General features: G+C 35.5%; 2 pseudogenes; one reads left to right on the top strand and one right to left on the bottom strand.

The window, feature by feature from the left end:
- Nucleotides 1–838: 838 nt before the first annotated feature.
- On the top strand, nucleotides 839–5,004 carry LOC112758761 (kinetochore protein NUF2 homolog; annotated as a pseudogene).
- Nucleotides 5,005–6,183: 1,179 nt separating this feature from the next.
- LOC112758924 (ABC transporter B family member 11-like) lies at nucleotides 6,184–11,212 on the bottom strand (annotated as a pseudogene).
- Nucleotides 11,213–13,985: the final 2,773 nt, after the last annotated feature.

Raw genomic sequence — 13,985 nt, forward strand, 5'->3', positions numbered from 1 at the left:
GTTTTTTTTTTTTTTTTAATAACTCCCAATCCTAAATATCACAAGACATTCACACTACACACTTATTCACACAACATTTAAGAGTTTATATTCAACACTAAAGTAGCGTTAGTTTTGAGATACTGAGATAGAGACTGGAAGACTGAAACTCAGTATCATGTTTGTTGGTTCAAAGACTGGTACTAAAATTTTTGTCTCTGTCCCTAAAATGTCAGTATTTCAGTACCTCCAAAAAGTAGGGACACAGGGGACTAAAATTTTTAGAGATGGAGACTAAAACTTTAATAACATTTTATACCTAAAATATCCTCATTTCAATTAATTAATTCCAATTTTACCCTTTGTATAAATTAAATTAGAATTTTATTCTTGTTTCAATTTATGTCTCCTACTTTGCACCAAACAGAATACTGAGATTTATTTTAATCTCTGTCTCTTAATCTTTGTCTCTCAGTCTCAGTCTTTTCGTTTCTATCTCTCCACCAAACGCTAGTACACTCATTAAAGTTTGAACCCAGGTGCAACATATTAAGAGACATATGGTTTGATCATTTGAGCTAAGTCTCAGCTGCAGCTGGCTTATGTTCGATACGAGTAGTGTCCATGATGGGCTTAATTTTTTCTTTTTGAAGACATGATGGGCTTAGTTTCAACTCACTTAGACACTGGCATAGTGGCATAATCATTGGGCCTAACATATACGCGAACAATGTTGTATATAAGTAGCCTCCATCGGACTCAACATTGGACTTCTACCACCAGGCAGCCAAATCCAAGACAAGTAAATGGCGGGAAAAGTTATCGCTATTTTAATTTCCAGTGCAACTAGGTATTAATTTCTATTTTAGTTTTTTTCCCTTTTATTATCATCACTGTTCCGGCTTTCTCAGTCTGCCGATTTTGCTTCTGGGGAAGAAGAAGACAACGACAATGGCGACGTCGAAGTACGAGTACCCAAGGCTTTCGAGACCAGAGATAATCACAACCTTAGCGCAATTGCAGATTGCCAACATGATTGAGCAAGACTTCATCCACCCAAACCCTGACTTGATCTTCGAACTCTATACTCGCCTCCTCCTCCACCTCGACTTTCTTGAGTACTAATTTGTTACTCTTTCTTCGTTTTTGATTCTGTTACGAGTTAGTTTTCTTGCGTTTACCTGAATTCTGTTACTCAAAAAAGTTAGTTACGATGCACCATTCTTATTTCCGTTTTGTGTTCTCGAATTTGCGAGTTGGTGTCTCTGTCAACAGGGAAGAGAATGAGCAGCTTGATTTTGAAGCGGTGTCGAATTTCGATGATCCTGAACTTCACATGGAGTCCATCCGCGCTATAAAACTGCACTACAGGATTAAGGAGGTGCTGGCCATACTCGAGTGCCCTGGGAAGTTCACGTTCACGTTCACGTTCGCTGATCTCCTTATGCCGGACACTCAGCGCACCGAGTTTTTCATCGGCGCTATTGTCAATTTTGTTCTCTATAGGTGGATACTTCTTTGCCCTTTTTATAGAAAGTTAGGAGAAACTGATAAGCATTTCTTAGCACAATAATCCAAGTGATTGCATCCATATATGTCTCTCATATACTTTTAGAGATGGTTTCTTCATAGTTCATAGACTCTGTAGGGAAATTAATATATGGTGTTGGCATAACTGCCTAATTGTCATACTTGTTGCTTGTTTTCAATTCTCATTTTCTTTTCTTCAATTAAAAAATTGTAGGGAAGGGAAATTGGTTGAGATATAAAAAATTGGAGACGAAGTCAGCGCTCTGGAGGAGCAGCGAATAAATTTGGAGGAGAATGAGATTCCTCAGGTTTATTTGTGGATGGATCACATAATCATTTTTGAATTTACTTGAGTATTAGCCTTTGTTGACCGTTTCTGGTTGCAGGTGAAATCAGAGATTTCCAACTTGAATGAAGCTAGGGAAAAAGAGATGGCTGTTGTTCAGGAGGTTGATGCAAAGGTTGCGGAACTTCGTAACACTATCATGACCCTTAATAAAAATCAGGTGTCACTGAGGACTACTTTAAAGAAGTCAAAGGACCAGGCAGAAGAAATGGATGCGAAGGTGAGTTTATTGTCCCTTATCATATCATCTGTAGCTTTGGTCTATAGAAGCTTATCATTGTGAGTTATCAAATCTTATGCCTTATTGGCTTATTCTTGGTGATTTTGGATGGTATATGGGCAGAACATCTATAGAGGAGTAAAAATTTATTTCCTTTCAATAGATAATGCAACTTCTGAATATATTACAAGCTAATTATAACAATCAGCAATGAATGGTTAACCTTATCATAGACTTATTCTCCATTTCTTAATGCAGATTTCTAATGCTGAATTTACACTGTCACAAAATGCTCAAGAAAATGAGAATCTACGTTCAAAAATTGCCCAATCACCTGACAAAATTCAGGTACAAGTTCTATCTGTTTCGTATCAATAATTAGCTCGATTGCAAATTAACTTTGTTGATGATGTTCACTTCATTGTTCTTTTATAGGCATCACCTAAGTTAATTGCTTTTATGTTCTTTGCAACCAATATGTTGTATACTTTTCTCCCTGCAAGCCTGCTTGTGTGAACATTAAACTGGAGATTATTGGACTACTTTACTGTCTTCTTAGTAATTTAAGTATGATCAGATACTAATGCTTTCCATTTTTTAGGTGTCTGCGTGATGAAAATTGCCATGAAACAAGCTACTTCTTTCTAATCATTATTTGTTTATTACTTTTTTATATTTATGTTAAATTGTGTTTTGTTATGTGAGGTTTGAACTAAACTGTTCTGTTCTGTTCTGTTAATGATGCAAGTTAACATGTTCTGTTTGCATAACTGACTAATTGTTATATGTTTCTTTATTGTTGTGTAGAGACTTAAGATATTTTCTCTGCCTATTCACTAATGTAAATTATCTTCTCTACTTTTTGCTAAAGAGGGCTTTAGAAGAGAAGAAATTAGCTCGAGAAGAGGCAATGAAAGCTGAAAGGTTGGCAATGCAAACTTTCCATGAGAAGACTTCTCTCCTTGAAGTTTATTCCAAGGTATATTGTTCCAGGGCAGGTATTTTTTTTCCGTCATCTGTATTTTAGGCAGCCGTAAAGTAATCTAGTATAGACATTTTCTTATTTTATTTTCTTCTTCTTATAGTATGAAAAAGCTTAGGTGGCCACCATAGTATTTCTAATTCCTGATTGTTGTTTTCTGTTAAGAGTTCAGAGTTAGGATACTGCTGCCTAGCTTGAAAGAAATCATTTTAGCAGCAGACTTCACTTTCCAAAATAAGTTTTCTGTTTTATTATTATGAATTGTGTTTTTCCACTCTATGAACCCAAGATGCCTATATGTTGTCTTTCCTGACCCCTCCCCCCCCCCCCCCTTCTCCTCCTCCTCTTCTTCTTCAGTGTCATACTGTTAAATGATTTTATTCACAGCTTGTCTCAGCTTCTAGCCATCAATCCACCTATAAAATTCACAATGTCAAGATGAACATGCATATATAAATAATCTTTTGTGCTTAACTTGTACAAATCAATTTATCTTTTTAACTTCTTTTCTTAGGTTGGCAAGAAAATGTCAAAGCACTACAAGCAAATGCTGGCTATAAAGGAACAGGTATCAACGTACTTTTGCCATTGGTGTTCTGCTTTCATTCTGTCTTAGTGATTGAAAATATAATATGAATTCTCCACATTAACATGGTCCATGGAGAGAAAAGCTGCTTCTTTTGTTATATATATATAACTTCCTTCAATGATTACTATTGTGCAAAACCTCTTGTTTGATATCAGTAGCACTTCATATAGGTAAATTCTGCTAAATCGGTTGAAAAGGAGCTTAAAGCTTTGAAAGCTAAACTTAGCGATGAACAAGTATTGGAGAAGTCGCTTGAGTCCAAATTGGCTGAAAAACAAAGGTACATTCTTGGGCAGGCAATGCTCGCATTTCCTTTTCCAATTTATATTGCTATTTTTACAGAAGACATTGCTGAAAGCTGTTCACAAATGACCTAAATTATTTTCACCCAATGCTGTATTTTTCTCTTCAAATTTTTCAATGGCATCTGTTTACTGAAATGCGGCATAACTATATGCTAGATTATTTTGTAATGCTTTTTTAGTATAAAACCATGCAACTTCTCTACTTGTTTCCCTTCCTTAGTTTTGCAGATGGAAGAAACGAAAAGGCAGGTAGAGAAAGAGTGCACTATTATGCGGGAAAAATCAACAAAATACCTAAATGGTACAACATCCGATGTGGAATATAAGAAACGTGATATTGAAACAAGACGGAGAAATGTTGAGGCCGTGTTAGAAGAGGTACAATTTCTGAGTTTCATAATAAAGTAATTTGTGACGAAAGAGTGAATTTTTGTTATTTCTTCTGCAATTGATAGGTGGATGCTACAAATGGTAAAATGAAGTCAGTAAAGGAATCTGGAGCTGCTAAAGTGGAACTGTTAGGTCACAAGTCTGAAGAGATAATCGAAGAGGTACATGGTCAATTGTTTACTTTACTATTTGTGCCTGTTCTAGTCTCCTTGTTGCCTTGAATAGCTTTACAGTGCATCCATAATGCCTCCTTAATCACAAGGAAATGAAAATTAAGATTCATGACTTGAGCTATATTTGTTATACTTGTACCTACTACAGAAGTCCAATTCTCTAAGAGCTTAAATCCTTACTCTTAGCACTGATGAGATTGAAAATTTAGTGGTGGTGTAATAATGAATGAGAAATAGCTAACTATAATGCACTGATTGTTGCAGTTTCGAAAGTATGCAAACTCGATTGCACGTGTGGTTGAATCTGGGCCAGAAGGCGTTGGTTTTGATATTTAATTCATAAGCAATTTGCATTACATCCTTTACTTTTGCTAAAACACAACAGTGAAGTATCTTTATTTCATTTTGTATATATATTTTTTATGAAGATAATATAGACCTGAAGTTTGTGATCTTTGATGAAAGGGCAGTATGGACAAATCAAACTATTTCTTCCTGGCTTCTTTTAGCTTATGCGTTTTGGTTATGGCTCATGATCTAGTTAGTTCTTGTTCATGCATGTCACTTTAATATAAAATAGGCAGATTTATCCTCTAAATTGTGTATCTTAAATTTGAAATTGAGATATCTGGGATCTGGTATTTAAGGCTACTAATAAGATAAAATGCATTTTGGATACAAATAGTCCATTTTAAGTACCGTGTCTGCGGAGATTGAGATAACATAAGATGAAATGATACTACATCCAACTCAAAACCTTAAGGTAGCGTTTATTTTGAAGTACTGAGACAGAGACTGAGTTCAGAGACTGGTACTAAAATTTCTGTCTCTATCCCCAAAATTTTAGTATTTCAGTACTTCTAAAAAGTAGGGACACAGGAACTAAAATTTTTAGAGAATGAGACTGAAACTTTAATAACATTTTATACCTAAAATACCTTCATTTCAATTAATTAATTCCAATTTTACCCTTTGTACAAATTAAATTAGAATTTTATTCTTATTTCAATTTCTGTCTCTCACTTTGCACCAAACAGAATACTGAGATTTTTTTAATTTCAGTCTTTCCGTCTCTGTCTCTCAGTCTTTCCGTCTCTGTCTCTTCACCAAACGCTACCTAAGGTAATAAGTTAATGGGTCTCTCATCTTATAAAATTCTCATTCTTCCTTGCTTTTTTTGATATGAGACTAACTTCATACATTCCTCACACTTGCAACATTAACAAATACATGTATGTGTATGTGCGTAAGGTGAAATTTTCTTAATACTAACCTTTTTGTAGGATATTATAAACTTTTTTTGCTTTCTCTAAAATATTAAGGTAGCATTTGTTTTTGTTTTGAAGTACTGAGACGGAGATTGGGACTCAGTATATTTGTTGGTCTAGAAACTGTTACTAAAATTTTTAGTCTGTCTCTAAAATTTCAGTATTTCAGTACTTTAAAAAAGTAGGGACACAGAAGATTGAAAATTTTGGAGACGGAAATTGAAATTTTAATAACATTTTATACTTAAAATATCCCAATTTCAATTAATTAATTTCAACTTTATCTTTTGTGCAAATTAAATTAGAACTTCATTCTGATTTTAATTTCTGTCTCCTACTTTATATCAAACATAATACTAGAACTTATTTTAGTCTTAGTCTCTCAGTCTCTGTCTTTCTTCCAAACGTTACCTAATGGTGATTGCATGATCTATTTCCAATTCTTTACTAAGAATTCAACACAACTATTACATTAGTCACACTACGTACCAATTTTCATCTTGGAAATTGGAAAAGATAAGCAAGGATAACGAATTGCCTAGCATCATAACAAAGTTGTTGTCATGCTGTTGACGCACTATAATGAAGTTGGACCAAGGAAGCATAAAAACCATCCTCCATGCTAATTAGGGTCTCATGCCTTCCTTTTTCCACAATAACTCCATCTTTAACTACAGCAATGACATCTGCATTTTTAATTGTGGATAGACGATGTGCCACAACCACAGTGCTTCTATTCACAATCACTTTGTCTAATGCATCTTGAACAACTCTCTCCGACTCTGCATCCAATGCACTTGTGGCCTCATCAAGTAGCAATATCTTTGGACTCTTTATTATAGCACGTGCAATGGCTACACGTTGCTTCTGCCCACCAGATAACTGTATTCCCCTCTCTCCCACCACAGTATCATAACCCTATTACACCAAATCCAAAAACCATAACTCAATTGAAAAAACACAAATACCAACAAGTTGAGTGTTGCTTTTTACCTGTTGTAAGGCACTAATAAAGCCATGAGCATTGGCCAGTTCTGCTACTTGTATGATTTCTGCTTCAGTTGCATTGCCTCCTTTACCATATGCAATGTTGGCACGAATGGTGTCATTGAATAATACTGGCTCTTGACCTACAAGCCCTATCTGCTGCCTCAACCACTTGAGCTGCAATTTCTGAATTTCTATCCCATCAAGTGTGATTTGACCAAAATCTGGATCGAAGAATCTTTGTAACAAAGCAATCACTGTGGATTTCCCGCTTCCACTCTCACCAACAAGGGCCACTGTCTGGAAAATTTGATTGAAATGGTTAGTTTGATAACATGCATCTTCATCAATTTGATAACATGAAATGGAGCTTGAAAGAAGAGTGCTTAATTTACTTTGCCAGAATGGATGGTCAAACTTAGGTCTCGAAAAATCTGTATATCCGGTCTAGATGGATACTTAAAGCCTACATGGCGAAACTTAATTTCACCATTTACATTATCCAGTGTTGTCCCAGACTCATCACTTGGATCTATCTTTGACTTCATATCAAGAAGTCCAAATATGGAAGCAGCAGCTGACTTGGCTTTGCTAGAATCAGGTGCAAGTGAGCTTGATTGGGAAATTGCGTTAGCTGCCATAGTTAAAGCAAAGAAAACCTACAACAAATCCAAAGAAGGAAGCTTTTAGTGAAGAAATATTGAAAATTCAGGTGCAAGTGCTAAAAAGAGTTAGTACTAAGTACCCTTAAAACATCTGAGAATGATGCCTTGCCATCCTTCACAAATCTAGCTCCAGCATAGAAACAGGTTGCATAGACGCAATAGAGAAGAAAAAATGAAACCCCGAATCCTATTCCACTAATCAAGCCTTGCCTTATTCCTGTTTTCCTTGGACCTTCACATTTCTTCTTATAGAATTCCATAACTTTCTCTTCAGCGCAGAAAGATGCCACTGTTCTTATGCTTCCAACTGCATCATTAGCAACCTGGCTCGCTTCCTCATACATCCGCTGCATAAAAATATGCATATTATCATAGGATTTTTCGATGAGTCTAATAAACCATGAAGTACTTTCATAGCAAAGTATTGAGATGGAAAAGTCTCACCTTTGCATCTGAACTGAAGCCTTTCAAGAACTTCATTTGAACATATCCATTCAATCCAACAAGAGGGGCTATGACAACAATGATCAACGCCAATTGCCAGCTTGCAACGAAAGCAATGATCAAGCCTGTACATGCTGTTGCAATATTTTGAACTAGTAGTCCTAATGCATCCCCAACAAGGGCACGAACAGATGTAGCATCCGTCGAGAGCCTTGAACCGATTGCGCCACTCGAATGATCAGCCTCATCAAACCATGAAACCTCCATGTTGATCACCTTCTCAAAACATAGCAACCTAATTCGCTGGATTAGCTTATGGCCAGCCACAAGAAAAAGTATCCTCTTGCTATAAGAGCAATTAAAGATGCAAGTCCAAGGGTCACAAACATTAGTGCCCAAAATTTTGAGTCCTTCTTTAACTCATTGAATGGTTCATAAAATGTTTTGATGGCACTAGAAAGCAACAAACCAAACACTGGCCATATAGCACCATTTGCTGTGGCAGCTATAGATCCCATAAGAAGCACTGGAATCTCTGGTTTGTTAAGGGAAAAAAGCCACCATAGTGGAACCTCTTGTGATGGTACATCCTCTTCTCTTGGAGTTTCAACTTTAGGATCAAGGATATTAGCTCCTGTAGGTAAGCCGAAGGAAGTCGAGTGGCGGCAACTGCTACCAACAGATGATTCTGATCTTTGAAATGACCACCTTTTACTTTTTGAGAGTTCAGACTTGTTTTGATTGTCTGCATTCTTTAATGAATCCTCCTCTCTTACCTCTTGTAAACGTATTAGCTGAGAGTAAGCTCCTTCGGGGTCCTTGACTAATTCAACATGTGTTCCTGATTGATAAACATGAAGTCAGTTACAAATATATATAAAACAAAATTTTATCATGATGAGAGAATCCATGTCTTATCTTTGCATGCTCTGTACCTTTCTCAACCATTTTCCCTCTATGAATTACAGCAATCATGTCTGCATTCTTCACAGTGCTTAGGCGATGAGCTACAATAACAGTAGTTCTGTTGATCATGATCCTGTCTAGGGCCTCTTGCACTATTCTTTCAGATTCTGCATCAAGTGCACTTGTGGCTTCATCTAGAAGCAAAATCCTTGGATCTTTTAGGATAGCTCTTGCAATGGCAATGCGTTGCTTCTGTCCACCAGATAGTTGTGTTCCATGCTCACCAACCATTGTTTCCAATCCCTATATACGCATCACAAGGTTATAAAGCATTTAAATAAGTTTACTTAACGAGTTACAAAGATTATAAATCCAAAAATTCCTTTGATATTGTAGAACCTTTGGCAGTTTATCAATGAAATTAGCAGCATTTGCAAGTTCAGTTGCAACTTTAATCTCTTCGATTGTTGCTCCCTCCTTTCCATAAGCAATGTTATCCTTGATGCTAGATGCAAACAACACTGGCTCCTGGCTGACAAGGCCAACTTTTCCTCTTATCCATCTAACCTGAAATTCTCTAATGTTAATGCCATCAATAAGAACTTCACCTGCCTGTGGATCATAGAATCTTTCCATCAAACTGATAACTGTGGACTTCCCACTTCCACTTTGTCCTACTAAAGCCGCAGTTGTGCCACTTGGAATATGCAGAGAGAATCCGTTGAATATCAGCTCCTCGGGTCTGGCCGGATAACTGAAATAGACATCCCTCAACTCTATATCGCCATGAATATCTTCCAATGTTTTTCCAGTAGGATCATAAGCATCAATCTCAGGCTTTCTCTCAATTGTTTGAAACATTTTATAGGCTGCTGCTTTACCCGAAGCAAAAGCACTTAAGCAAGGACTTGCTTCCCCAAGAGACCTAACATATACATACACAGAATTAGGCAAGCAAATAGAATGCATCTAGTTTTATTCCAAAGGTATCTATATACTTACATGGAAGCACTTAACGCAGCAACCATGACATTGACCACCATACCCCCATTATATCCTTTTTCCATTATCATCTTTGAACCATACCATACAGCCAAAGCATAACCGCAAAAAATGACACAGGTAACAACGCCAAAACCCATTCCAGCTGCTATGCCTTCGCTAACTCCTGATTTGTATGCATCTTCAAGACGTTTTTCATAACTAGATACTGCTTGCTTTTCCCCAGTGAAGGATGCAACCTTGAAATATATGTAAAAAGGGAAATAATCAATATCATGGCAGAACCTGATATAAGACTCTGAAGCTAACAATAAATTTCAAAAGATATTTATTTAGGCTTTGTTAACATACTGTTCTTATAGAACCTATTGTCTGTTCAACTACATGTGCTGCTTTTTCATAAGCATTTTGACCTATGGTTGCCATCTTTTCTATGGTGATGGCCAAAGCTGCGCCAGCTATAGCGAGAATTGGAAGAGCAGACAACAAGACAAGAGTTAGAAGCCACCCTCTGACAAATGATATCACATACCCTCCAACAAATGTTGCAATTAACTGCACAAATTTCCCAACCTGTTTATGCAAGCAAGCTTTTAGTATATGAATGTTGCAGCAGCATATGATACATATATAGATATAGATATAGTAGTATTATTAGTATTATTACCTTCTCACCCATGGCATCTTGAATAAGGACTGTGTCACCTGACATTCTACCTATGACCTCACCAGTGTTTGTCTCTTTATCAAAGAAAGCAATATCTTGTCTTAGAATAGTCTTCAAGTACAAACCCCTTATTCTTGCAGCTTGTCTTTCCCCTGTCACCATCCAACATACCACCTCTGCAGCATGAAACAATGATCTTCATTGCTGAATAACTCATATATAACTGTATTGAGTTAACAAAAATCAGTGACCTAATTATGGGGTACTTACGAAGGAATGCTGCAACACCTATGCCTATTGCCAAGTACACAAATTTCAGACTGATCTGCAATTTTGGTCAGCATAACTAAATATTATTTTGGTTCTTCACAATTACATACAGATTAAGCTGAATATTAGTTTCCTGGATTTTACCTTGGAAACTTGGTTGACAATATCTTCACTGTACAGGTTATCAGCGAAGACGTTTGCCATTTGGCCAAATATTAATGTCATGAGAGGCATTCCCATACCATTTCCAATGGCGGCAATGGTCCCAACAATCATCAACAAGATGTCAGTGGAATCTGCAAACGAGAACAGCTTGAAGTATGGAACTGTTTCTTTTTGGTTCTCTGATGAACTTGTCTCATCATCACGTTTGTAACCGTTCTCACGGCCCATCTCCCTAGTACACTCTTTAAGTCCTATGTTATGTAACACTACTACAAAATAACAAAATTATTGAAGCAGTATAAGGTTGAAACAGAACCAAACAACTTAGAAAAATTCTTATCATGTATATAATAACGTTTTATAGCATACCAAGTTGTGACTAAATGTGAAACTCTAAAGATACGTGAAGGCTAAGCAACAAACAAAAGGAGCACATAGACATATTATTGCGACGTGTGTTTCCTGGAAGTACCCCTAAGGTAGATTCCTTCATGGCCATTCCATAATGATGCAAAGGGTTGATATCCTTTTCTTTTTTAATCTTAGAACATGGACTTATCCCACAGGATTTTCAAAAACAAGAACACCAAATTATAAATACATAAATAAAATGTTAATGAAATAAATCAACTTGGGTTTGTCGAGTGGTCAGCTCACTAGTCCGCTGAAGCAGTTGTCGGGATTTGAATTCCGCCTTGTGCATGTAACAACTCATTGGTCAGCGGCAAACCCTTAAATGGAACTTAGATCCGCGACGGATTAATCTTTAGTCTGTCGGGTCGGAGAATAATATGGGCAACCAAAAAAAATGTTAATGAAGTAAATTGAAGTGTGTTTTATTGATTCTCCAATTCAATTAATATAGGCTTGAAGGTACTATAATTTTGTAGAAAAACAGCAACACACACTTTGGGTTGGTTATCCAGAGACTTGAAACTTGAAAGTACTATAATTTTGCAGAAAAACAGAAACACACACTTGGGTTGTTTATCCAGGTAAAGGAGGGACCGAAAATATTTTCCATCTTCTGACCAACCAACTAACTAACTGCCGCAGAAAGAAACTAAACAACAGAATGCCAAAAATTCATGCATTATATATTACTTAGTCATGGTATTGGTCTATTGGATAGTAACTTGGTATAGGAGATAAATAAATACTACTGTGAAGATATTATTAATAATAATAACCGGTAAAATTATATATTCACAATTAAAATACCAGCAACTTAGTGGGAGTGTGGATTGCATCACAAAATGCGGTAACTTAAACAAGACTTTGATTGACATCATGCATGGTTCCATATGTATTATATATCAAGAGGCCCAAACCACACGCAAAAGTCAAAACTATGTAGTAAAAGTGTAAAAACCCAGAAAAACAAAGGGGTTGACAAATATTTTTCCAGCCATAAATAGAGAGCACCTCGCCCACAATATACACATGCATTTATTTATTAATAAAACAGTTTCTAAGTTGTTCCGTTAGGAGTTGAATTTTGGAGGGAAAGAGATAAAAATATGTTTAGTTTATGGATTATATACTTATATTATATTACGAACAACTATGATTCGGTACATAAAAATCAGTATAGAAATACACCGTATAAAAATACATATCTAATATTTCATAAAAAAAAACTTATTATCCTAATGTAAAAAAGTTTGATTATTCTATTAGAGTAAATTTAATTATTCTACTATGAATAATTTAATTATTTAGTTAAAAATTTATATATATATATATATATATATATATATATATATATATATATATATAATAACTAATTTAGTTTTAACGTGTATTTAGTATTTTTGCATTAAGATTATTTTCTTACAGCTCCCTTTTCATTTAATTATTTGAAACTAGTCATTTTACTTATTTTAAGAAAGACAATAACTTCATTTTTAGTTAGGATTTATACTTTATTCTATGGTGGTAAAATAATAATTGTAAGTAAATATACAAAAAAGAAAAAAATTTTAGGATTTATACTTTATTTTATGGTGATAAAATAATAATTGTAAGTAAATATTAAAAAAAAAACTTTTTCTTGATCACAAAAATTTTAAATTATAATACTTAATTGATTTAGAAATTAAAATTAAAAATGAAATAAAATTGTAATGGCTTCTAAAATAAATAGATCTAAAAACAATCATCGTAAGTATTTTGTTTCTAATCACTATATAAAATATAAAAAATTTATACCACCAAGGCACCCATGTTTATGAGAAATCTTGAACAAGGACCAGAGAGGAAGAAAAAAATCAACCACGCATAACTTTGTTTCAAAACGATTTAACTAAATTAATTGAAAGTAAAATTATGGGCAAAACACCATAATAAGCCAACATCACTTCAAATTTACGTATATGAGCCAAAAGGAAAATCGATTCAGCAATAAGCCAAATGGTATTTTAATGTAATTCGAACCAGGCTAGTTCGAACTGCATTTAGGAATAAATCGAACCAGGCCAGTTCGAATTAGGAAGAAAGAATTGTTGGTAAATCGAACCAGGCTGGTTCGAACTAGCAATGCATGTAATTCGAACCACACTAGTTCGAATTATTGGTAAATTAGGTTCTTCAAGTAATTCGAACCACCCTGGTTCGAATTACACTTAACCTGCGTTTTTAGTAATTCGAACCACCCTGGTTCGAATTACTAGTGATTGGGCTATATAAGGAGTTCGAATCAGCCTCATTCGAACTATTCTCAGCTTCCCCTACCCCACCAAATCTCAGAGAAAACGACCCAGATTCTCTCCGACAAAGACCTGAACGGAATACTCTGCTGATGGGGGACGATCCGGCACGGTTATATCGCTTGGACGGAGTCGCCCATATAGCTGGGGTCATCAACGAGGAGGTTAGTACGGATATAACTTTGTTCTACCAGTACATGTGTGTTAGTGGTTTTGCATGCGGGTTAGATGGTGGTTTATGTTAGTGGTTTATGTTAGTGGTTTATGTTAGCGGTTTATGTTAGCGGTTTATGTTGGTGGTTTATCTTAGTGGTTTATCTATGTGGTTTATGTAAGTGGTTTAAGTTAACGGTTTATGTTAGTGGTTTATGTTAGTGGTTTATGTTAGC

This window comes from Arachis hypogaea, chromosome 16, assembly GCF_003086295.3.
Source record: "Arachis hypogaea cultivar Tifrunner chromosome 16, arahy.Tifrunner.gnm2.J5K5, whole genome shotgun sequence".
NCBI classification, from domain to species: domain Eukaryota; kingdom Viridiplantae; phylum Streptophyta; class Magnoliopsida; order Fabales; family Fabaceae; genus Arachis; species Arachis hypogaea.